This window comes from Balaenoptera borealis (genome assembly GCF_965194805.1).
Source record: "Balaenoptera borealis genome assembly, chromosome: 3".
NCBI lineage: Eukaryota > Metazoa > Chordata > Mammalia > Artiodactyla > Balaenopteridae > Balaenoptera > Balaenoptera borealis.
Window position 1 is genome coordinate 140919539 of NC_138866.1, and position 26513 is coordinate 140946051.

Here is a 26513-nt window from a genome sequence, read left to right on the forward strand (position 1 = left end):
AGCAGCTTTATTTGTACTCACCCAAAACTAGAAACAACCCAAATGTCCTTTCCCTGGAGAATGGACCAGCAAAGTGTGGTACATCCTTACAATAAACTACTTCTCAGCAATAAAAAGGAATGGAACTCTTGAAAAATACAACAACATGGATGAATTTCAAATGTATTTTCTAAGTAAAAATAGATCCAAAAGTTTACATATTGTAGAACACCATTTATATTATACTGTGGAAAAGGCAAAATTATAGGGACAGAGAAATGGTTGCCAGGTGCTGGGTGTAGGGAGCAGGCACCGGCTACAAAGGGGCAGCATGAAGGATATTTTGGGGTGTTGATAGAACCATTCTTGATCTTCACTGTGGTATTGTTTAAAATTCATACAGCGATACACCAAAAAAGTGAATTGTACTATATATAAATTTTAAAATAAAAAATTTTTGAAGTTATTAATGTCCATACAAAGGAAAAAAGAGAGAAAGAAACACAAGCACCACTGCCTGGGCCACAGGGATGGGCAGCTCAGCCCCGCTCAATCCAAAGAGCCAGCCAGGCTTTTGGCCCTTCTCTGGGTCCAGTGTGGGTATAAGTGGAGACAGAGACCCCGATGGGGAAGTTGACGGAGCATTACCCTCTAGCGCTGGGCCTGTGGGCAAAGGGAAGCCTGAAGTCACTGGAGCTGTCCCATGGGCACCTTCAGTGAAGACCTAGAAAGGCATCTCCCAGCACATGACTCGTTGCCCTCTGGTTAGTCTAATCAAGTAGTTTCCTGTCTGCAGGCAGAGGTTCTACCACAACCACCTGAGTTTTCGACTTCTCTTCTATTAGACCCAAAGCCTCCTGAACAGAAACAAGTGGAAGGCAGAGGCAGCAGCCTAAGTGATCACATGAAAAGATGCTCAACATCACTAGCCATTAGGTAAATGGAAAACAAAACCACAATGAGATACCACTTCATACCCGTTAGGATGGCAATAATCAAAAAGATGGGCAATAACAAGTATTAAAGAGAATGTGGGAACTTTGGAACCCTCATTCACTGCTGTTGGGAATATAAAATGGCATGGCCACTTTGGAAAAAAGTTTGGCAGTACCTCAAAAACTTAAACATAGAGTTACCATATGACACAGCAATCCCATTCTTAGGTATATAACCAAGAGAATTGAAACCATATGTTCACACAAGAATTTGTTCACAAATGTTCATGGCAGCATTCTTCACAATAGCCAAAAAGAGAAAACAACCCAAATGTCCATCAACTGATGAACAGATAAACAAAATGTGGTGTGTATATATATATATATATATATATATATATATACACATATATATATATCTCCATCTGAAGGAATATTATTTGGCAATGAAAAGAGAATGAAGTACTGATACATGATACAACAGGATGAACCTTAAAAATTTTCTAACGGGGGTTTCCCTGGTGGCGCAGTGGTTGAGAATCTGCCTGCTAATGCAGGGGACACGGGTTCGAGCCCTGGTCTGGGAAGATCCCACATGCCGTGGAGCAACTAGGCCCGTGAGCCACAACTACTGAGCCTGCACGTCTGGAGCCTGTGCTCTGCAACAAGAGAGGCCGTGACAGTGAGAGGCCCGCGCACCACGATGAAGAGTGGCCCCCGCTTGCCACAACTAGAGGAAGCCCTCGCACAGAAACGAAGACCCAACACAGCCAAAAATAAATAAATTAATGTTAAAAACTTAAAAAAAAAAATTCTAACTGAAAGATGTCAGACACAAAAGGTCACATCCTGTGTAATTCATTTATATGGAATGTCGAGAGTAGAAAAACCAATAGGAACAGAAGAATTTGTGGTTGGCAGGAGCTGGAGGTGTGGGAATGGAGAGTGACTGCTAATGGGGATGAGGTTACTTTATGGGGTGAGGAAAATATTCTGGAATTAGATGGTAATGATGTTTACACTGTCTTGGGAATATACTAAAACCAATGAATTGTAGACATTAAAAGGGCAATTTTATGGTATATGAATTCTATCTCAATTAACAAGAAAGAAAGAGAGAGAGAGAGGGGGAAGGAAGAAGGAAGGAAGGGAGGGAGGAAGGGAGGGAGGAAGGGAGGGAGGGAGGGAGGGAGGAAGGAAGGTAGGAAGGAAGGAAGGAAGGAAGGAAGGAAGCAAGGAAGGAAAGAAGAATCGGCAGCCTGGGTTGAAGGCCTAGCTGAACCCAAGCAGAGTGTAAAGAGGGGACAGCAGGTACTGCAGAGGTAGGTGCTCCTGACAGTCTGACCCTTTGGAACAGTGATCTTCCTCCTGAGCCTATTCTGCCAAGTCCACATCGTTCTGCAGATTAAATGAGACGCAGTGCAATGCTTGACCCCAGTGTTGGCTGCTGACTTTTGTCAGCGTGACTTTTGTTCTGCCCCTTGACATAGGATGCCAGGGACGATATACAAGACATGGTGATCAGGAGAGGTTTGATTATTGCCTTCCATTCCTGGAGGTTTGGGAGGAAAAAAAAAAAAATTGCTATTTTGGCCCCTTTCCTTAAGCCTGTCAGCATCCTAGGATGGGAGCCCTAGTTGAGGATGGAAGATAAAAAAATCAGCCAGTGTCTCAGGAGCACCTGTGTGGCCAAACATCTCGCCACAGTCTGTGGAGTGCACCCAGGTACTCCCCACACCCCATAGCCCCACCTTCATAGACCCAACAGGTTCAAAGAGTGAAAGCTCAATTCTGCACAGAACTGGACCCTCAGCTCCCTGGGAAAGGGCATGGGTCTCACTCACCCAAGTTCCCAGTGAGCTTGGCAGCAAGCACATGTTTGGGTCACATGTGGTGAAGAATGGATGGATGGATGGATCTTACTGCATGCACTGCCACTGCCAGGACAAAAGCAAATGATCAAAATCAGTGGATAAAACATAGCACACAAAGGAGGTACGAGTGGAGGGCTTAGGGGCCACTCAGACTCAAGATCAAATCCTACTCTGGTGCACACTGGCTAAGTGGGACTAGACAAGAGATTTAATCTCTCTCTGCTCAGTTTCTTCATTAGTACAATAGGGGAGTTTGTGATATCTCCCTCATAGGGTTGCCGTGGGGATTAAACGAGGCAATTCATGAAAAGCACTTAGGACGATGCCAGGAACAAAGCAAGTATCAACGAATGGTAGCTATCATTATCATTATCATAATCATTATCACTATTCAGCAATATCAAAAGAACAGAACAGCCAAAGCTGAAGCAGTGAAACGTGGACACTGCCTGCCTGAAAGCCATGAGCTCTGCCAACAGGTTTAATGAAAGGGGTCAAAATAGTAAGTTCCCTGGCAGTGTCTCCATCACTGCTATAACAAGAAAATGCAATGCAGAGATTAGTAATGGTCTTTTTTATTCCTCCCAAACCTCCAGGAATGGAAAGCAATAATCAAACATCTCCTGATCACCAAGTCTTATATATTGTCCCTGGCATCCTATATGTGTTGTTGCTATTTGTGCTGTTTGCATGTTTCTCCATCACTCTGGCTGGGCAAATCTGATCTCCTCATCAGCAGCTGGGAAACAACCAGCTGTGATCTCAAATCTTTGGAAGGTCAGCTCGAGAGGCAGCATCTTCCTAGCAACAGTTGCCAGGGAAGATTATGAGGGTGAACTCAACTCCCAGTGGAGATGAAGACATAGAGGGTTATATAATTGGCATTTGTTTGAATGGGGCAGGTGGGGGAGACTTGCCCCTATGAAGGGCATATTCAATCTCTTCGGTTACTGTGCTGTTCATTCTTTTTGTTAGGAGTTCTGGCTGACCTTTTTGTTTTATTTGATGCCATTTCATTTTCCTAAATTATTAGAACTGAAAAGTACCCAGTCCAAAGAGTCCTAATCCTATTAAACCCAAGATCCTATTTTTATAGCACATATTTTGCAATATCCCCTTTGCTAGTCTTAACGGAATTACAGATGTATAGCCTACCTAAGTACTTAACTTTAAAAATAAATATAATGCCCTATACCATAAACAATGAGAAATAAAGCAATTTATAAGAAAATAAGATGAATTTCAACATTCAAGTATTTGTGAACAGATAGAAGACATAATGAATAAATCAGAAGCTTATATCTAGCTTTGATATATTATCCACGTTTATTCTTTCTAGCTGACATTTTGAAATAAGAGCTAAATAAATACATTAACAATCGGTATAGAATCACCAAGAACTCATTGCCTACAAGTGCAGAGTTAGAGCAGTATTGGCACCTCAGACACTAGGAATGATGCTGTCATCAGTGGCATGATTTTTCATAATGGTGAACAACTCTTTGCAGAGCTACAAACAAGAGAAGGTACATGATTTCTTCCATTTACATGTTACTTGCCTTTCTAGAAAATTCAGCATAACCATGAAACAATAGCTTGAGTGTATATGTAAAACAGAGTTGAGTTCAAGGCCCAGGTGATTACAAACAAGTTTTTTACCTAGGTGAAGAAGAGAAAAGTTGGTGGGACATGACTCAGGATGCCTTGTGCAGTGCAGGATACCATCACTCTCTGGTCTCCCCCCACCAAATGCCAGTGGAACCCAGCCCCATCCTTGTGACAATCGGAAATGTTCCCACAAATTTTCAGAATGTTCCCTAGAAGCACCAGTGATCTAGTCCAACCCCCTCATTATAAAGGGGGATAAACTGAGGTTCGGAGAAAAAAAGTGACTTGTTCAAGGGAAAGCCAAGATGAAATTCAGACCCTGCTAACTCTCAGGTCAGGGATTAGGACAATTAGCTGAAATTGTGGGAATCCCCCTCACTCTTCAGATGTGTAAACAACAAGCTATGAGATATGCTGGCATTATTCATGATTCTATTTATCTCCTCTTCTGTCCATTTTCAAAATTAACCTTGATTTCTGATTGCCAGTAATTTCTTGTCCTGTACTAAGTTGTGAGCAATTTCGAAGCTCTGCTTTTGGCAGAAAAGCATTATTCTTTGGAGAAAAGAGTCATTTCTCCAAATCGTGCTTATTTCACTTGGGCTGGATCAACGGTAGAGTCTATCAACACTCAGACAATGGAAGACGATAGAATAAAGACCACACAGTTGGCCACAGTGAAGAGTTTTGTTTCATTTTACATGTAAAGAAAAGATGTGATACCGTGATATGGTGCATATTATATATTTGGCTTTCATCCCCAATTCCTGGACAGAGCTCCTAAAACCCTTAGAATTTCTGAGTGATAGGGGAAAGAGAGGCGTCTTTTGTTACTCATAATAAGCCCCTCTCAACCACACCTGAGTTCATGCTAATGGGGTGACCCCTGGGATGGGGCCTGGTTGCCAGGGGAACCAACCACAAGATTAGAGGGTTAGAACTTTCAGCCCCACCCCTGACCTCCTAGGAGAGGAGAGGGGCTGGAGGTTGAGTTAATCACTAATGGCCAATGATTCAATCAATCATGCCTACATAATAAAGCCTCTATAAAAAATAAAAATCAAAAAAAAAATTTTTTTTAAACCCTAACCTAAGGATTTTGGAGTCTAGACTGCTGAACACATGGAGGTGCTGAGAGAGTGGTACACCTGGAGAGGGCATGGAAGCCTGTACTCTTTCCCTATACCTTGCCCTGTTCATCTCTTCCATCTAGCTGTTCCTGAGTTGTATCCTTTCATAATAAACTGGGAATCTAGTAAGTAAACTGCTTTCCTGAGTTCTGTGAACAACTTATAGAACCTGAGGAGGGGGTCTTGGGAACTTCTAACTTGTAGCCAAGTTGGACAAAAGGAAATAGTCATTTTTGCATTTAAAAGGCATTACCATGTTTTAAGAATAAGAGTTTTATTATCTGATTTACTTTTTTAAAAGTTATTGAAGTCATATAGTAATATTATCATTATTATTAAGAGAGCCTGACACATGTTCAAAGGCAATGTCCAGGATGTTAAGGAGCTAGAATCTAGACACCAAGGGGGGAAGAGAAGACTGAGTTGCTGTTGTCAAGGAGAGGAGGTGAGACAGAAAGGTGGGCTCAGACTCAAAAGTGCCCAAGAGATATCCACATGGAAACACCGAGCAGGTCTCTAGCAATGTGGTCTGAGCTTTGCAGTAAAGGGGCTGGGCTGGGGGCCCAGATCTTGGGGTCATAGCCAAAGAAAGGAGAGTTGACACCACAAGATTAAATTAAATCACCCTCCAAAATATGTGTTGAGTAAGAAAAAAAAAAACAGATTAAGGATAGAACCTTCAGGAAAGCCCATGTTTGAGGCATAGATAGAAACAGTTTGACAAGAAAAGATGATGAGAAAGAACAAACTGGAAAAAAACAAAGATAGTGATGTCAAAAAAAAAAGAAAAGAAAAAGATAGCCACCAAAAGTAAGGTCTTGGGCTAAGTGCTCTACAGCACACACCATCCTGTTTAATCCTCACTACACTAATGGTGAGGTATTATTATGATCCCCAATTTACACCTGAGGAGACCACAGCAAAGAAACGGTAAGTCATGTGCCCCAGAATGCACAGCTAGTAAGTAAGAGGCTTACCTAGAATCTGAAACCAAGTAGTCTGAATGCAAAGACTGTACATTGACTTCCAGCTAAATAAAAGAAAACTAAGGATTAAAACTTGTGCTTTGGATCTAGATTTATAACAAAATTCTATAAATAAACAAACAAACAAACAAATCTAAAAACCAAGGTTTCAGCTCACAAAGTTGAGTTGGGGGCTATGACACCTGCTCCCAGGGAGCCCTTCAGGCAAGGGGCAAAGTCGAGGACCAGGACAGGCTCTGCCATTCTTCATCACCACGCTTCTTACACTCACACAGTCCTCAACAGAAGCATGAAGATGGAAAATTTCTCATTATGGATTACACTGTCTCCTCAATAAAGCAAAAATTACTCCCCAAAACAGATCCTCCCAGACAAATGAGTAAATGGATGAACAAAGAAAACATGTGTCCAGACTATTATGAAGAGCAAATGAATTCACTCTTAAAATGTGGAAAGCAAAATTGATTGTACCACAGACACTGATACAATTTCTCGCTCCTATCCTTATCAGTCAGGTCATCCACGTGAAACAGCAGTGCCTACACCCTTAGGAAGAGTTTTCTGGTAGGCGGAAAGAGATGAACTCCAATCCCACCTCACAGAAGAAAACCAAGCCTGGACTAATTTGGTCCAAGCCATCCTGCATCAGTGGTCCAAGCCATCCCACAAGAATTGTTTCCCACCATATTGAATGAAACTACCCTTAGAGAAAAGAGATGAAATCCATTGCTTGTCCTCGACTTTGTGGGATACTTGGCTTTCCCAGTCTCCTCCAGTAGAGGAAAAGACAGGTGATGCTCAAAACCAAAATAACAATCACAGCTCTACAGATGTGGTGGTGATGGGGATTAAGCAAAGTGGACAGATTTTGAGAGAAACTCTAAGACGTCAAATCACAAAGACTTGTGCATGCATAAAATGTGGGCAGTGAGAGAAAGGGGAGTGTTGAGGATGATATTTAGGTGTTCCCCCTATAAACTGGGGTCAGTCACTGATTTGGGAAACCTGGAAATTGACAGATTGAAGCAAGAGAGATCACAAGTGTGGTTTTGGACGTTCTGATCTTGAGGTGCCTTTGAGAGCTCTAAGAGGGGGTTGGCAATTGCTCAGAAGTTCTGTGGAGTTGACATACAAATAAATGACTGTGCCATTCTCACCTAAGTGGTACCAGACTTACATGACTTACCGACTTAAGACTTACAATTGGGGTGAATGAGACTTCCCCAGGATAAAGACAGAAGGAGAGGAGAGAGAGCCTAGGACTCAGTTCTTAAGGAGTTCCGACATTTAACGCCAATAGCAAAAGGCAATCCTGCAATCCTGCGAAATCAGGAGAGTGGCACTCAGGACAGTCAGAGAAAGAGAGTGCTTCAAGAAGGAGGGAGTGATCGTCATTGTTCAACACTGATGAGAGGTCAAGAAAGAGGACAGAGAAATATCTGGTATTTGCAGTGACAGAAGGTAATTAATGTTCTTAGCAAGAGCTGTTTCTGTGGTGTGAGGGGGGGTAGGATGAAGAGTGGCAGTAAGAAAATGAAGATGTAAGTGATGCAAAGCGCCCCAAATATATCTCCCATAGCACTTAGACGCATTAAATACAAAGTTTCTGCGCATGCGCGCTCCTGGCAGAGGCGGGGCAAGGTCAGGCTCTGCGCCCTGTACCCCTACACCACCGCCCAGGGAAAAGCCAGTGCCCGTCCCGGTGTTCACAGCCGTCCATCCACTTCCGCCGGGGTAGAGGGGAGAACAAGACTGTATCACATCTGGGGGTGCATAACTGACAGGTTGTGGGAGCCACTTTCTGGCCTCTACACTGACTGGTAGCAGACACCCCTAGGGTTTCCCTTTCTAAACTGAAGTTCCTTGTGCTTTAATGAAAAGCTTCCCTGGGATTTTTCATATGCACGCTGGTTTTAATGTCAATAACACTACTCATAACCAACCTTTGGAGCCACTGCTACTCAAAGTGGGGTCCCGGAGCAGCACCACTGGATGACCTAGGAACTGGCTAGAGATGCAGGACCACAGGCGCCACCCAGACCTGCTGAATCAGAACCTGCATTTCAACAAGGCAGCCAGCTGGTTCCTGGGCACATTCAAGTGTGAAACCATTGGTCTGGAGAATTATTACATGCTTTTATTCTTCATTCCTCGAGACAACCCCACAAGTCAGGCGGATTATCCCTGTGGACTAAGAATGCTGCCTGCCATATGAGTGAACCAAGGATATTGCAGCCATCAGCCACTACAGCAGCCCGCAGTGGTGAGCCCTGAGGGAACTCGGGATGGAAACAGAAATCCTGCCACCAAGCTATCAGCCGCTGCAGCCACCACCACCCCAGCAGTGCACCCTGAGGAGACTCAGGATGAGAAAGCACAGGATACTGGCCCCAGACAGCTCCGGTGCTATCGAAGGAATGATTTCACTGAGCCCAGACTCTTGCATCTTCCCATACATAGAAAAGCGCTAAATTCTTTAACTTGAGATGTCTGGTTTTCTTTAATTAGAATCCTTTGATGTTCCAACTACCTGGTCTTTGTTGCAAGAACTCCTATATGTCCTGCTTCCCCCCCTTACCTCTTCGGAGCAGTCTCTCAGAGCTATCTGAGATGCTGTGCCCTGGGCTTAAGTCCTCAGTTCTGTCCACCAAATAAAACGTAACTCAACTTTTAGGTTGTCATTTTTTTCAGTCGACATCCCCATTTATACTTGGGCAAACAGGTTCCGAGAGGTTACGTGCACGATGCTACAGAGCCAGAGAGTGAAGGGGCCAGGACTTGAACCTTTTCTCTTGATCACTATACACTGCAGTTCTTGCATTCCTCCACTGGGAGCTGGGGCCAGCTAGCAGTGAGCCATCCAGGGACTGAGCTATGCAGAGGAGCTGGCCTGCGGGGACTCTGTTCCAGAGGGCACAGCTATATCAACAGAGCTCTGAACTGATTAGGCCTTTGCCAGCCATCTCTGTGGGTATGTGCATTGGCAAAGAGAGGCGGGACCCTAGGAGGGAGCCAACAACTCAGCTATGGGGGAGGGTCAGAAAAAGACATAGAGGTTGAGACACTGAGTTGAGCCTTGACAGATGGGAGTCCCCGGGCAGATCTACAGGATTGAGGGACAGATCTACAGGACAAGGGAGGCTGGCAGCAAAGGCCTGGATGCAGCAAAAACTGGGGAAAGGCTGACCAGTGGTGACTTACTGGTCTTGGCATGCAGCAAAGTTGCCTGGGGAGCCTGATAAAACATTAATGGTCTTCAATCCATTATATGCGGAATCTAAAAAAAGGGTACCAATGAACTTATCTACAAAACAGAAATAGAGTCACAGATGTAGAAAACAAACTTATGGTTACCAGAGGGTAAGTGGGGGAGGGATAAATTGGGATATTGGGAATGACATATACACACTACTATATATAAAATAGATAACTAATAAAGACCTACTGTATAGCACAGGGAACTCTACTCAATACTCTGTAATGACCTATATGGGGAAAGAAGCTAAAAAAAGAGTTGATATATGTATATGTATAACTGATTCACTTTGCTGTACAGCAGAAACTAACACAACATTGTATATCAACTATATTCCATAAAAATTTTAAAAACAAATAAATAAATTTTAAAGAGAATTAAAGACTGATTCTCCAGCCCAACCAACAAAACAATTCCAGTTCTGTAGATCTGGGGAGGATCCTGGGAATATGCATTCTAAGCTATCAATATAATCCTAGGTAAATTCTATGCAGGTGGTCCCCAGAAGGAGCCCTAAGCAACATAACTAAATGGGTGTACTTAGTGGCTGGCCTGCAGGGAGGAAGGTAGAAGATGCAGGAAATGAGCATGGAAATAAACAGGGTCTTTATTCCTGGAGACTTAGAGATCAGGGGAGAGAAGATCCAAAGAGTCTGAGGTCAGATTGTGTCTTAGAAACAGCACGCTGATCAATGGCTGCCTCTCCCACCAAAATAGAAGCCCCAGGGGTCTGTTTTTGCTGCTACTGTATTGCTACCAGTGTGTTTAGCACATAGTAGGTGCAAAGTAAGTATTTCCAGAAGAGAGGGAGGTGGGAAGGAAGGAAGAAAGGAGGGAAGGAAGGAAGGAGGGAAGGAAGGGAAGGAGGGAGGGAAAAAGGGAGGGAGGGAGGGTGAATAATGGCAGGGTAGAGAATGGTTTGGAAGGAGGTTGAGGGCTGGAAATCTCTTACTGTGGTCCAAGCACAGGATAAAGACCTGTCTATGGCAGAGGAGTAGGAGTGGGGAGAAGGGGCAGAACTTACAATCATTCTGGCATTTTCGAGGCCACAGAGGCCTCACAAGACTTCTTGGAGGCACTTCTATATTTCTGGCATATTTGGGAATGTCTATGAAAGTAAAAGACTTATGAAACATAATCAGGACTGAAGTGTACTGCAAAGCCAGTCCTCCACCCCACCCCAACCCTGGGAAATCTTCTTCTTCTTCTAGCACAGACAGCTGGGCAGTGCGACGGGACTCCTGCTCTATCCAGACCAGAGCACACCCAGACGTGGCGGCCGCTCTCCTAGCTCATTCCAGCCAGAGGCTCCATCCTAGGTTTGGCAGTCGTTTTGGGGTTTTTGTGTCCTGGAGACATTTAACTCTGTATTTAATTTATGTTTAATAGGCAGCTATTATGTTAAATAGAGACCAGCTGAACTGATTATTTAAGACATCGTTATGGTTGCTTAACAACTGTGTGGTTTGACTGCTACATCTCAATAAAGGTTTCCCAGTACTCAGCTATTATTACAGTTTTGCATCGGGTAACTATCCGCACCTAGCCACTGACCTCTCTTTAAATATTGCCTGAGGGCCTGGAAGCTCCCAGCTCTGCTTCTTCCCCTGGTCCCCAAACGGCTGAGTGTCTGAGCATCCAGGAGTATCCACAGAGATCAGGAAACTGGAGCTGAGATCACGTGTGGTTGTGCAGGGCGTGAGATCATGGCTGAGCGCCAGCTCCAGTTCTAAACCGCCTGTCAGCAGCATTTGAGACTTGCCTCCCGATGGCAACGTGGCTTTGTGGGGAAGCTCAGAGGCCACGGCTGAGCCCAGGAGGTGACTAAGACCTAGGAGAAAAGAATCTGTGTATAAAAAAAAAGAGAACCAGGAAGAAAACTATAAGGGTGCTAATTTTCTAGAAGTTTCCTCTAGTGTAGTGTTACTTAAAATGTGATTCACAGACCAGTGCCCGTCTGAGACCTGTTCTTACTGGTCCACAAATTGAGAATGACCACTTAGGAACTTGTGTAGCAATTTGAACTCGCCATGATATCCAAGCATGAGATCAAGGGATCTGGCTGGTCGATCAGCGTGTAGACCGGTTTGGGCGTCACTGGGCTCACGCGCGGAGGTGCACATGGCCCAGGCTACAACAAGTCTTGTGCACTGTGACCACATATCTGTCCACCAAGGACTGGAAATGTGAAAACCAGTCTTTCAGCTCAGAATCCTTGAAGACCACCGTTTTGGTGCTATATCTCTCAGTTTATTCGTTTCTCCAAACTGCCTGCACACTTTGGGGCAAATAGCAGGACTTTTAAAACCTTCCTTATGTGCATTTAAAAAATCAATAAAGACTGTAAATATAGTAAAAATCACTGGATTGTACACTTTAAAAGGGAAAAGTTTATGGTACAAAAGGATCATTTCATAGTAATTTTATGTGAATTATATCTCAATAAAGCTGCTATTTTAAAAAAATAGATAGGTAGATAAACAGAATAGATAGATATAAGGATGGATGGATGGATGGATGGATGGACACACCATAAATGTCTTTCTGTGTCAAAACAAAATCTAAAAGGAGATTACACACAGTGTGTTTTACATAACCTATGCTGGATAATCCCCATTAGCACCTCCAGATCCACTTCCCCACTGCATCACTCTGATGGATGCCTTCCGAAGATTAGAGGTCAAAAAAAGAGGTCAGGGCATTTACTCCCCAGCACCCTCCCTGCTGGGCCGCAGGTTGGTAGTGGCTGCGTTATCTCCTATAGCTACAACTCTAGTTCCAGTAACTGTGCCCTCTGGGTGGTGACAGCTCCCGGCTGCTGCTAGCGCCAGGGTGCTTCACCTTCCCCAGTGGGTTCCCCTTATCACTGCTCACATTTAAATAGTCCTTCCACTAAAGCTTTCCAAATAACCTTTTGGCTTGTGCCATCTGCCCCTTGCCAGCTCTCTGACAGATACACAATTCACACCAACCTCATGAATCGTCTGCAAGTCACACCTACTTTTGTCCTATTCTATTAGAAATAAAACCTGCTCTTCATGAGACATAAAATGCTGGTTCATAAAAAAATCAGAGCAAGTATGAAGTAGATGAAAATGTTAGCTGTTGTAGAATTATTGCATGGCTTTATCCTGGGTAAACATATAACTTCTGATAGATGTTTTAAATCTGCTATCATGCAACCTTACAAATGAAGGACATACTCTTACCCAAGGGCCACAAAGACATTGAGCCAGACACTTAACTGCTGGTAGCTCTACAGAAAAAGAGAATATCACCTAGAAGAGAGTCCCAAAGGGACCCCCAAGTCCATCACTGACATTCACTGCTAAGCTCACGATTCCTATTTCCAAACTGCCCACTGAACATTGGAGATCCCATAGGTGCCTCAGAACTCAATATACACAAGACTGAGGCCAGAACCTGGATGCCCACCCCCACCCCGCCTTCTTTCATCTCCCAAAGGCAATCAGTGATCGGGCTTCCCTAAACATCTTAAATTCTATTCAATCCAAGGATCCAGATTTCAGTGTATATGCTTGGAAAGTGGGCCACAGATGGAAATATGGAATGTACAAAAAAGATTTAAGTATTTGATAATATTTTATCTTATCTCTTCACTGCCAATTTTTTTCCATTTAAGTGTATTTTTAATTGTCTCATTTTAAAACTTGGCATTGTGTAACAAACTGTGGTAATACCAGTCCCGCCGTCATCAATTCATTAAGAAGCAAGTACATTGACCCAATTCCATCAATTAATGAGATATGAGAGAAAATTTTCTGGGGACTTTTGGAGATGTTTTCTTTGTCCTTAAGGAAAACCAGATAATGAAGTGGTCCCTTTTTCTCCCACTGGAGGTGTATTTGGCACCAATTACTCCTGGTAGCCCTCTTACAAACACCGGAGAAAACAGCCTTAGGAGGAAGCCAGCTGCATTAGTTTTCTATTGCTGTGTAACAAAATACCACAAACTTACAGTTTAAAACAACACTTGCATTATCTCTTGGTTTCTATAGTCTGGTTACAGTGTGGTTGGATTCTCTGCTCAGGGTCTTACCATAGGAAAATCAAGGTGAGTCTAAATAGCCAAATTGTTTTTGTGATGCTAATGACAATAATAACAGCTAACACTAAGTACCAAGCCCTGTTCTGCACTTTTACCTATATTAACTCATTTAATCCTATGAGGTGGGTACAATCTACCCCATTTTACAGATGATAGAACTGAGACAGAGAAAAGTTAGGTCACTTGCCAAAGACAATACAACTAGCTAATAAATTGTGAGTCTAGAATACAAACCCAGCTAGTCTGGCTCCAGAAAATATACTCACGGCACCATTTCACAGTTGGCAATATTCCGTACCTCTCAATTTCCCCCATATGTGCAGGTGCATTTCCTTATTGATTAAGCTGGCTCTAGGTGAATTTTCTTTACTTGCAGCCCAAAGCATTTTAATTGATACAAGTGCTATCAAGAAAAGTATTCATTATTTGAAAGACAAATACCCTACGATTTCACTTGACCTGTGGAATCTAAAAAACAAAACAAATGAACCAACGTAACAAAACAGAAATAGACTCAGAGATACAGAGAACAAACAGGTGGTTGCTGGTTGGGTGGGGTGGTGAAATGGGTGGGAGAGATTAAGAGGTACAGCTCTCTGGTTGCAAAATAAATGAACCACAGGGATGTCAATGTACCACATAGGGAATATGATCAATAATATTGTAATAACTTTTTATGGTGACAGATGGTAACTAGACTTATCATGGTTATCATTTTATAATGTATAAAAATACCAAATCACTATGTGGTACACCTGAAACTAATATAATATTGTACGTGAAATACACTTCAACAACAAAAAAATTGTAATATACCCTCTCGTTCCCTATTATCGCTTTTTATCCCTTTTAGCTACTGTCCCTCACTGAAAGATTTTACTGTTTTCTTTTCTAGATGATCCTGAGTCCGTAATCGATCCTGTCTAGAAACTTTGCATGCCCATCCAGAGCAAATGTTTCCAACAGGGCAGAAACTCATCATAGGGAACTTGCTAGAAATGTGGGGAGGTTTTCATTGTCATAATGATGGCAGGGCCCAAGGGCTACTGGCATTCAGTGGCCAGGAAACAGGGATGCCAGATGTCTCAATGCAGGGACTGTTCTGCACAATAAAGAATTGTCCTGTGTCCTGTGTCCTGTACAATTTTCTAATGTACTTAAAGACAGTCACATAGGTGAAAAATCTGCTTATAATAACTGAGCTTGAAACCTAACTCCATTTTAGATACAAAAACAAGGAAATTTTTTTACACAGATAGTTTTCCAGGAATGCAGCTACTGTGGAAAAAAAAAATGATTCTTTCCCTCATTTATGAACAAATGCCAAAAGTTGTACACCATTTCGGAAAATCCTATTACTTATTGTATCACAGTATCCTGATTGCCAATAAACACACCTGAATAGGTGCACATCTAAAGAAATTGTGTTCATGGTAATCCTACAGATGTGTATAAATATATTAGCCCTGATTTTAAAAGGTCAAATATTGTTAAAGTTTCAAAATTATTCAGTTGAATATTATCTTACATCTCAAAAACCAGAATTCATTGACTGAAACACTTCTACTTCATTATTAAATACAAAATATTTTCTTATAAATATTTCTTGCTATTTCTCCTTTATATAACAGTGAAAGCCTTATTCTTTTTAGTTATCTGGGTGGGTAGGTTATATAAACTACAAGTTTCATTTCAGCAGAGTAGACAGGGCATGACTACACACTTGCCCTGGAAAGGGCAGGCAGGTCTGGCAGGGCTGGCTGTCACTGGCCTGGATTACCACCACCTCATATACAACACTGCAGGGCACAAATGGATAATTTCCCTCTCTCCCTCTGCATTACAGGAATATAAAAAGAAACTGGATGGCCAGCGAGTTCTTTAGAGGACTCACTGTACAGCCATTTGGTGAAGCCATCTTCTATTAGCTCTTTTTACAAATGAAGAAACAGAGGTCCTGAGAAGTCAGGGCAGGCATCACCTAGTGCATACCTGGCAGCACCCATCTCTGTTCTCCTTGCCCCCTGCAGCCTGGCCCATCCTCTTATGGTCCACCCAAGACCCCCCTGGTTTGGGATAAGTCCCCACTGAGATAAACAGCATACCAACAACCTTGGCTCCACAGACCAGGGACAGATCATTGATTCTCTACTAGTCGGAGCTCTCCAGAGAAACAGAACCGATCGATAGATGGAGAGATAAATAGATAGATAATAGGGATTGGCTCGTGCAATTACAGAGGCTGAGAACTCCCACAATCTGCCTATCTGCAAGCTGAAGAACCAGGAAAGCCCATGGTATAATCCAGCTCAAGTTCAAAGGACTGAGAATCAGGGAGCTGATGGTGTAAGTTCCAGTCAGAGCCCAAAGGCAGAAGGACCAAGACTACCAATGTCTAAGGGCAGGAGAAGTTTGATGTTTCAGCTCCAGCAGAGAGCAGATTTGCCCTTCTTCCACCTTTTTGTTCTATTCAAGCCCTCAACAGACTTGAAGATGCCCAACCGGCACTGATGAGGATGATCTTCTTTACTCAGTCTACTGATTCTAATGCTTCTCTTCTGGAAAAACCCTCATAGACACACCCAGAAATACTGTTTTCCCAGCTATCTGGGCATCCCTTAGCCCAGTCAAGTTGACAATAAAGTCAACCATCATACACTCACTCAGTCATTCAACAACCATCTCTCAATTCTGACTATTCCTCCCTCACCAGCCTGGAGACTAAGGATTGGTCTAAAACGCAGACCCTGCCCTCTGGGGTCAATATGTACCAGCAAAAGAAAGAAATACATGAACAAAAATAGATAACCAACAAGGACCTACTGTATAGCACAGGGAACTATATTTAATATTTTGTAATTTTCCCCCCATAAGGGGGAAAAAATCTGAAAAATAATATATATATATATATAACTGAATCACTTTGCTGCACACCTAAAACTAACCGAAATTGTAAATCAATTATACTTCAATAAAACAAACAAACAAATAAGTAACTCTCCAGGTTGAAAGCTTAACCAGCCATATGAACAAAGAACACTGAAGAGGCAGCCATTAATGCTTGTTTTGTTCACAGCAGGGACTCCACATGATCTGAGACAAAGATGGACCACTTCTCCCCTTCCAGTTTACACAGATGCATCTCGACATGGCTTTGGGGATACAATATTTTGACCTCAGTCACTTTGTCTGAGTCCATCCGTGAGCCAGGGCTGCTCTGAGTGCCAGGGCTCATCTGATAAGTTAGCAACGCTCCACACCCCACTGCCCCAGCCTGGAGCTTCGGAGCTCTGCTGACTTGGACTACAACGGGTTTGACGTGTTAAAGCCCGAGACAAATTTAGGTGAAGAAGTCCTCCCTACAGGCCCATCTCAGGCCAAGATACTGAGCATCGGAAACACATTTTTTTTTTTTTTAATAAAGTCACAAGGAACTTCTAGATCCTTTTTTTTTTTTTTTAATTTTATTTATTTATTTATTTATGGCTGTGTTGGGTCTTCGTTTCTGTGCAAGGGCTTTCTCTAGTTGCGGCGAGCGGGGGCCACCCTTCATCGCGGTGCGCGGGCCTCTCACTTTCGCGGCCTCTCTTGTTGCGGAGCACAGGCTCCAGACGCGCAGGCTCAGTAGTTGTGGCTCACGGGCCTAGTTGCTCCGCGGCATGTGGGATCTTCCCAGACCAGGGCTCGAACCCGTGTCCCCTGCATTGGCAGGCAGATTCTCAACCACTGCGCCACCAGGGAAGCCCGGAAACACATTTTTTAATCTGAGGCTTCGTGAAGTGAAAAAACTAAAGTGGCATAAATCCCAGGAAGAGCAACTTAAAAAATAAAATTAAAAAAAAAAAAATTCTGGAGAAATTATGATGATGATGTTCCAGCAGGATCTTTCCATTCACAGAAAAAGACTCATGATCCAAACTGAATTGATGGATAGAATTGTGGATGAGAGAGTTAAAAAGAAAAACTTCACCAGCAGCTTCTCAGAAGGAGGAAAATCAGATTTGGGGAAGCAAGTTCTCAAATGGTGTTTATTTCCTTGACAATGAGCAGGTAAAGCCTTGGGGAAGTGTAGCTTTCCGAACCCCAGCGAAGAAATCAGAGGTCAATCTGGAATTATTTACACTTACACTTATCGGGGCCGGCCTAGCATGGATGATTTCAACCTAAAGGCAGCCCAAGCATCCATCAGTCTCCACCTCCACTAACCTCCTCCTGGCACATTTCTCACCAGACCCATTTACACACCACAAAGTGACCCAACTTCATTTGCATCTTTGGTCCAGAAAACACTCTCTGCCCAAAACCCTTATTTAAATTTTATCCCAAACATCTCACTTTCTGTTTAAAAGAAAAAAAAAGTTATTGTAGCTAAGACAACTTGTAACTGAAACCGCTATTTCTAATTTTTACTAGAGAGTTATTGACTAATTTGTGAGTCCAAAAGCTGGTTTTAGCCAGTTCCGGCCTAAGTGGGATGTGCCCCCCACCCCACCTCGCTGTGCTCCAGGCACAGGACTGTTCCATCACAAATCCCCTGGCTCTCGAAAGCCAAGTCTTCCCTATAAATTCTGAAAGAAAAGACTGGCCTGGGTGTCTACATCACCCCAACCCGTGTTCCCAGACAACCCACAGGCATCTTGCTCTGCGTATGTCTCCCAGAAGGCCCAGCACTGCAGACCTGCCAACAGCTGAAAGTTATAAATAGGACAGTTAGGGAGCGTGGGGGATGGAGGATCAAGATCTAATACGTATTCAGATGCAAGGGGCCAAGAAAGCTCTTTGGAGGGACAAAGAAGGAAACTATCGCGTGTGCTCCTAAAACCAAACAGAATGGTTCACGCAAACTTCATCCATCTAATCTGTTGGTCACAGGGAATTGACTCTCAAAGAGAGGAATTTCTCTAACGCAGTGACGTTACTTGGGGAATGTCACTTTCTCAAGTCAGATCCTATTCTGGCTAGTGGCTGGTGGGGGGAGGGTACCAGTAGGCCCCTCCAGAACAGGAATTCTACAGGAAACCTGAAACTAAACTTGAAGCAGGACCTCATGGCAGTGTGCCCATGGCAGGGCCAGGGATTGGCATTGGGGTGACTGGTTAACATCTGTTATGATGCTAATCTCCCCACCTAGATCCCAGCTCAATCTCTGTCCTGCTTGCTACCCAATCCCCAGTGCCAACTACAATGCCTGGCACATCATTGGCACTCACCATTTCATGCCCTCCCTCCCCCACTGTGTGTGCTCGCCACTCAGAACTCTCACTGTGTTGAGATTCCATGTCCCCTTCTGTCCCCTTGTAGGCATTCATCTTAGCTTCATAGCCCAGCTCCCTGCAGGCCACCTGGCTTACTCGTGGAACGACTGAATTGCTCTCTAAGGAAGACACACACAATTTAAGTAAGATCCCACTTATGATGCTCTACTATTGTTAGGGGAACCACTGACCGAAACTGCTTGCCCTGGCCAGGCAAGATAGTAACCACTTGCATGAGTTATCTTACAACAGGAGTTCCCGGTAAGGAACGCAGAACTAACAAGCTACCATCAACCGGAAGAATTAGGGAAAGGTCAAAAGGAGAAAGGAAACGCCAGTCCATATGTCCTACCAACCTCCCAGAATCCTTCTCGCTGGAATCCATCTTGGCTGAGCGATGCACGTGCCACCAGGAAGGACCCTGAGTCAGAATGATTGGCCAGAGACAACCCGGAAACTAACCCTATCACCATAAAACCTGTGCCATGTGCCAGAGCAGTTCTCCTGGGTTCTCTTACCCTGCTGCTCTCTGCCCAGGCTCCCCTTCACAACAAAGTTTCTTTCTTTGTCAGCAGGTGTGTCTCCTGGGACAATTCATTTCCAAGTGTTAGACAAGAGCCCATTCTTGGGCCCTAGAAGGGGTCCGCCTTCCTGCAACACTATTATATACATTAAAAATTAAGGACTTCTCTGTTTATCCATGATGTCATATATTCCTTCCTCACCAGTATCTTCTGCTTGGGAAATATGAGTCAGCTGTTCCTTTATAAAACAACCTGGGAGAGCTAAACTGCAGGAGGGATGAGAAACTGTATAAAGGAGAAGCAACACTCTCATATCCTTCTCGAATCGCCTCCTTAGACGTTTTCTGACATATCAGCGTTGGGGAGTTTTGCGCGCCTGCAAGTTTCTCCACTCTGGGACTACCCACCACTTCCTCTTACAAGGAGGTGAATCTTGGGCTCTTAGGACTCACCCTGAAGGCACAGGAAGCAGATTCTTCCTCTGTCCTCCGACAATAGTGAGGCTCATTCCCAGATCCCGGCTGTGAGCGGTCCCTAGTTCCGAGTTTGCCCGCGGTCCAGGGAGCCAGTGCCCTGGAGTGTCAGTTACCCTTGCTCCACATGGCTGACCCCATGCCATTGGAGGAAGGTGAAACATCAGACACAACTAAAGTAAACACCTGCCTGCCCACTTCACCCCCCAGGCCTGAAAAGCCTAGAGGGTGTGACTGGAGAAAGGGGACGGGTCTGAATGCATCTGCCCGCAAAACACAGGGCAGGAGGGCTAATTAATTTCCCCTGAGTTTTTCAAATTATATTTTACAGTAAGAAATTCATTTTTAATCACCATCCAGTATACACACACACTTATTCTGATAGTTTTATGCATCACCTTGGCCAGGCTACAGTCCCCAGGGATTCAAACACAAGCTAGGTGTCCTTGTGAGGGGTTCCTGGAGATGGGATTAAACTCTGTCATCAGTTTATTTTTTTCCTTTTTTTCCTTTTATTTTTTAATTGAAGTATAGTTGATTCACAATGTTGTGTTAGTTTCAGGTGTACAGCAAAGTGATTCAGTTTTATATATGTAAATTATATATTTATATAAATAAATATATATTATATATTTATATAAATATATATTATATAATAAATATATATTATATATTAATTTTTATATATGTATGTATGTATATATTCTTTTTCAGATTCTTTTCCCTTATAGGTTATTACAAAATATTGAATATAGTTCCCTGTGCTATACAGCAGGTCCTTGTTGGTTATCTATTTTATATATAGTCGTGTGTATATGTTAATCCCAAACTCCTAATACATCCCTCATCCCCTTTCCCCTTTGGTAACCGTAAGGGTTTTTTTCTATGTCTGTGGGCCTATTTCTGTTTTGTATATAAGTTCATTTGCATCATTCTTTTTAGATTCCACATATAAGTGATATCATATGATATCTGTCTTTAAATAAGGAAGATTATTATAGATAATCTGAGTGGTCTGGTTCCATCAACTGAAAGGCCTTAAGGGCAAAGCTGAGGCTTCCCTAAAGTAGAAGAAATCCCACCTGTGTACAGAAACTTCAGCTTGTGACTGAGAGGTCCAGCCTGCTCCTCCTGCTGGCCTGTCCTATGGATTTAAGAACTGCCAAGGGGACTTCCCTGGTGGCGCAGTGGTTAAGAATCCGCCTGCCAGTTCAGGGGATACGGGTTCGAGCCCTGGTCTGGGAAGATCCTACATGCCATGGAGCAACTAAGCCCGTGCACCACAAATACTGAGCCTGCGCTCTAGAGCCCGCGAGCCACAACTACTGAAGCCCGGGGGCCTAGAGCCCGTGCTCCGCAACAAGAGAAGCCACCGCAGTGAGAAGCCCGCGCACAACAATGAAGAGTAGCCCCGCTCACCTCAACTAGAGGAAGCCCACGTGCAGCAACAAAGACCCAACGCAGCCAAAAATAAATAAATAAATGTATAAAAAAAAAAAAGAACTGCCTAGGCAGACCCCACAATTACCTAAACCAATTCCTCAAAATCAATCTCTCTCTTTATATAGATATAAATATATAGATATATATACAGATATGTATTTATATACAGACACAGATATGAATGCGTATACACAGATAGATAGATATACATACCTTCTACTGGTTTTGTTTCTCTCGTGGACCCCTGATTGCTACCCATATGTACACACCTACAACTAACAATAGATGCTCAAGACACTACTTCCTGTTTATAATGAACTTCGATTCTATATATTTGATGTTCGTCCAGACCTCAAAATCAATTTTATATCCTATTAAAGGCTCATAAGTTGCCGTTTGAAAAACTATACAACAACAGTAAAACTTCACACACTCCACTGGGAGGTCTGGGTATTAGAAAAGACACCTTCCTGAAAGGAATACTTGAGGGAAAATGTACCCAGACTATACCTATGGTCCCACCCACAAAGCATGTGCAAGACTCTGCAGGGCAGCCTCTGGAAAAATGGAGATGCCTACCCCCAGGGGAGGGGAGGGAGGCCAGAGTCAGTAACCCCGGGGTCACCCAAGAGACAGAGAGAAAGGTAGATGCACTGAAGAGCTCCCCAGGCCGTTCCTTCCCAGGAGCAGAGAACAGGCCAAGAGAATCCTTGGCAGAAACCCAGTTGGAGACAGCATCCTGCAGCCACAGTACAAGGTTTTGGCAGTGGGAACAGTGCGGTTCTCGGTGGCAGGCTTCCCATAGAGACAAGCATTCAAAGGACCTCACCGGCTGGGTTGCTAGGCCCAATGCAGATAAGTTTAGTTGCTCCCACGCACCCAGAGGGAGGATGCCCAAGAACATTAATGGGAAAAGAAATCTGAGGGTTTTAGTTTATCGTGGGCTCAATCTGAACAAATTGTGTTAAAAAAATAATAATAAACTCACAAAGTATCAGCAACAAGTTGCAGATAACATGGAACACTCTACCTAGTTTACACAGAAAGGGAATTAGGTCCTTATGAAACTGATGGCAGGGCTGGAGGAGCAGACCCAGAGCTGAGCTTCCAGAAAAGACTCCAGACAACCAGCTGCTGCCTTGGTCATGACCAGGTAATGAAGATACCACCGTCTCGGCTGTCAGTGCCAGGGTCACCTCCCACCCTGCTCGGGCCCCCGGGACCTCTAGTGCAGCTGTCACAGCCCACACTTCACATGGTCACCTTCTCCTTCCAAATCTCAGGGGCTGCAGTGTTTGGGGGCAGCCAGAGCCAAGCTGCAAGGACTGTGGGTGATGGAGCTCACACCTGGGCAGCCTCGGGGATGGACCACAGCTGCTCCCACCCCACTTCCCACTTGGGAATCTAGGAACACACAGCAAAGCAAGCCTACAAACAAAATCCCAGAAACTCTAGCACCCCTGAAAGTTTGGACCTCATAGCTGACCTGCTGCTAAAATCTTGGAAGAAATGATATCAGATATAAGACCTATACAGTGTATTTTGGGGCACAGTCAGTGGTGGGCAAAAGGCTTTGTTCTGCGTGAGAAGCAAAGTATGTGGATTAAAAGGAAGTAAGGAAATCCTTCTTGGGGGTCAGAAAATAATGCAACTATCTTGGACAGAGGGGTGCTGTTTTCAGAGATGACCAGAATACTTTTTATTTTCACCCCCCAAATACCCCCTCCAGCCCACCTGCAAGTCATCAGCACAGATGATTTAAATGGCCCAGGCTCTGGAGGCAGATGGCCCAAAGTTGAATCCTGGACTCACCACTTATAGCTGTGTGACTTTGGACAAATTCTTAACCTCTCTGTGCCTCTGTTTCCTTTTCTGGAGAAAAAAAGAGAAACGAATAGAAAAGAAGAAATCATTGTATTTCTCTCCCTAAGTGAGTTAATAGATATAAAGCTCTTAGCAGAGTGACCAGCCTGTAGTAACAATCAGTAATTATTAGCTGTTGCTATGGTAGATTATATACCCCCTCCAGATATATTATACCCACTCACAGTCACGAAAGGGCAGAATCTAGAATAGGACTGGTCTGAGAAGGTGGCAGCAACAATTTTAGCACTGTCATGCAAAGGACACGCTCACTAGCGCCATGTCCTGCAGATAGAAAATTGAGGTCCTTTGGGGAAAACTCAGGAGCAAATGGTAGTGTCCGTGGGATCCCACACACTCTTGTCCGCAGCTTAGGTCAGGCATGGAGGGACTGCATGCCAAAGCTCCAGGAGAAACCGGTCCCTGCTAAGCTCCACCTATTTACAGGGCTATGGGGCAGCTATAGACATGCAACTCTGTAACAAGAGAAGCTCCTTCACCAGGAGAAAGAGGGCAGCACTCAAAATTCAGAGGCTAACACCAGCAGTTCTGCCACTGACCTAACTCAGACCCACTAAGACAGCCCGATGCAACACTGCCAAAAGGGAGGAGGAAAGGAGCCTCCAGGCACACAGATTTGTCCCCCCTCAGTGCACTCCTGGGCTCTTGGACGCTTATTTTTTTTTTTAACACCTTTATTGGAGAATAATTGCTTTACAATGTTGTGTTAGTTTCTGCTGTATAACAAAGTGAATCAGCTATACGTACACATATATCCCCATATCTCCTCCCTCTTGCGTCTCCCTCCTACCCTCCCTATCCCACCCCTCTAGTTGGACACAAAACACCAAGCTAATCTCCCTGTTCTATGCAGCTGCTTCCCACTAGCTATCTATTTTACATTTGGTAGTATATATATGTCCATGCCACTCTCTCACTTTGTCCCAGCTTACCCTTCCCCCTCCCCATGTCTTCATGTCCATTCTCTAAGTCTGCGTCTTTATTCCTGTCCTGCCCCTAGGTTCTTCAGAACCATTTTTGGTTTTTTTAGATTCTATATATATGTGTTAGCATATGGTATTTGTTTTTCTCTTTCAGACTTAACTTCACTCTGTATGACAGTCTCTAGGTCCATCCACCTCACTACAAATAACTCAATTTCGTTTCTTTTTATGGCTGAGTAATATTCCATTGTATATATGTGCCACATCTTCTTTATCCATTCATCTGTTGATGGACTCTTAGGTTGCTTCCATGTCCTGGCTATTGTAAATAGAGCTGCAATGAACATCGTGGTACATGACTCTTTTTGAATTATGGTTTTCTCAGGGTATATGCTCAGTAGCAGGATTGCTGGGTCGTATGGTAGTTCTATTTTTAGTTTTTTAAGGAACCTCCATACTGTTCTTGGAGGCTTGTTAACTGCAAGTTCCTCCACAGGCTTTGGCTGACACCAGGATGAGTGGTTTTCTTAGCATTGCTGGGGTAAGGTGTCCACAGGTTCCCTTCAGGTACATCAGATAGAAAGTGGACATACCCACCACCATGAGCAGTTGGCACTGAGTCCCTGCCTGGGACAGTCATGGAAAGCCATTTCAGGTGGTGCATATGTATGCTTGAATAAAGGAGAGTCATTCACATATCCTGCTGGCCCAGGACAGATATGCTCACACCTTTCCAACTGAGGTCTCTCTCCACCACCCTTTGGGGATGAGCCAGATGGTCCTTCCTTTCTCCCAAGAGATGACTTCAAGAGGGATACAGATGCCACCATTGGTCATCATAAGTGATTTTAAAGCAGAGGCGAGGGCTGTACCCAAGTCAAAATCAGGGTCCAAGTTCATGTCTATTCAGGTGTCCTGCATCTGAGCAGTATGAACCATCAGATGACATCACATAAATTTCCATCCACCTGCTGAGATCAAAGAAGATACAAAGAGAGAGGAGAGTAAGGTTCCTCTTTAAATGTGTCCTGCTCAAAAGAAAGGAGAAGAGTATACGGTCACTCCCCGTGTTCTCCCTGTGCCCCAGCCCTGCCTCGCCGGTGTCCAGGGGCCCAGCCAGGCAGCAGGGCAAGGCTGTGCAAAATGTATCAATAATTGGCTGAAGCCAGTCAGACCAACAGGCCCTGTGGAAGTTGTCTCTGGAGACACTGGCACAGGGAACGGTGGCCTTCCGCTTCAGCATCCCAGCCCCATGCCTGCAGTGGATTCAAGCACAGATCCAGGCCTGGAGTAGAGATAATAGCCTCGCTTGCTGATGGGTTGCTTCCTTTTAGGTATGGTTGCTTCATATGGACGTGTACATGGGTAACAAAGATCAAGTTCATGATCAGCTCCTTGGATTCAATTCCATAGGAAAGTACCTCCTGTGAATATGATCTTAGTGTTCCAGTACTGGGTGTCTGGGGGCCTGAGCATGTAGATTATTTCAGTAAATTTGGGGTCAGTGTATCTTACGGCCAGGGTCCTGACCCGAAGTCAGCGCATTGGGCAGAATTTCCTCTGCCACGGGTCATCAGCTACTTAGCACCATTACAGTTGAGTGGGTGGGACATTCCAGGGCATTTTCCCATCTCTGGGCTGGCTGTTTCACCCATGCTCTCCTGTCAGTGTTATAAGAAGACCCTCCGCAGAGCACCAGTTTGGGTCAAGCAGTAGGTGAAGCTGTGTTTCAGGCTGATGTGTAGACAGCCACCTCTTCAGGATGGCTGAAGTCTCTACGCCAAGCTTGGGTGCCATTTCCATCTCACGGTGGAATGTTCTAAAATTTGTGCCACCTTATGGCAATTGAGTTCCACCAAGAGTCCCAGGAGAAATCAGGACAGTTAAAGGCATGCTCATTGCAGGAGGAGCCTACAGCAGGTGTAAAGGAAGCAAACACACCTCAAGTGTGCCCAAGGTCACCGACCAAGTGCAGTAGCAGCCACTCCAAAGCAAGCAGGTCATTCACGAGAGGTGGATTTGCTGCAGCAGAAATCACTAAGGAGGGGCTGCTAATAGGGAAGACGAAAGTGGGCTCTTCTGAGTCTGGGAAAAATTTGCAAGATGGTGTACACTTTGCGGCTGAAAGCTGGGGGACTAAAAGAAAGGGACCAGGTTGTAGTCTGAGAATAAAG

The 26513-nt window shown here is 44.1% G+C and overlaps 1 long non-coding RNA gene across 1 annotated transcript in view; it reads right to left on the reverse strand.

The window, feature by feature from the left end:
• Nucleotides 1-20544, reverse strand: part of LOC309627203 — a 159018-nt gene extending 138474 nt beyond the window's left edge. The window contains exon 1 of the long non-coding RNA XR_014243588.1: nt 10793-20544. This is a non-coding gene — a long non-coding RNA (uncharacterized lncRNA). The remainder of the gene's footprint in view (nt 1-10792) is intronic.
• Nucleotides 20545-26513: the final 5969 nt, after the last annotated feature.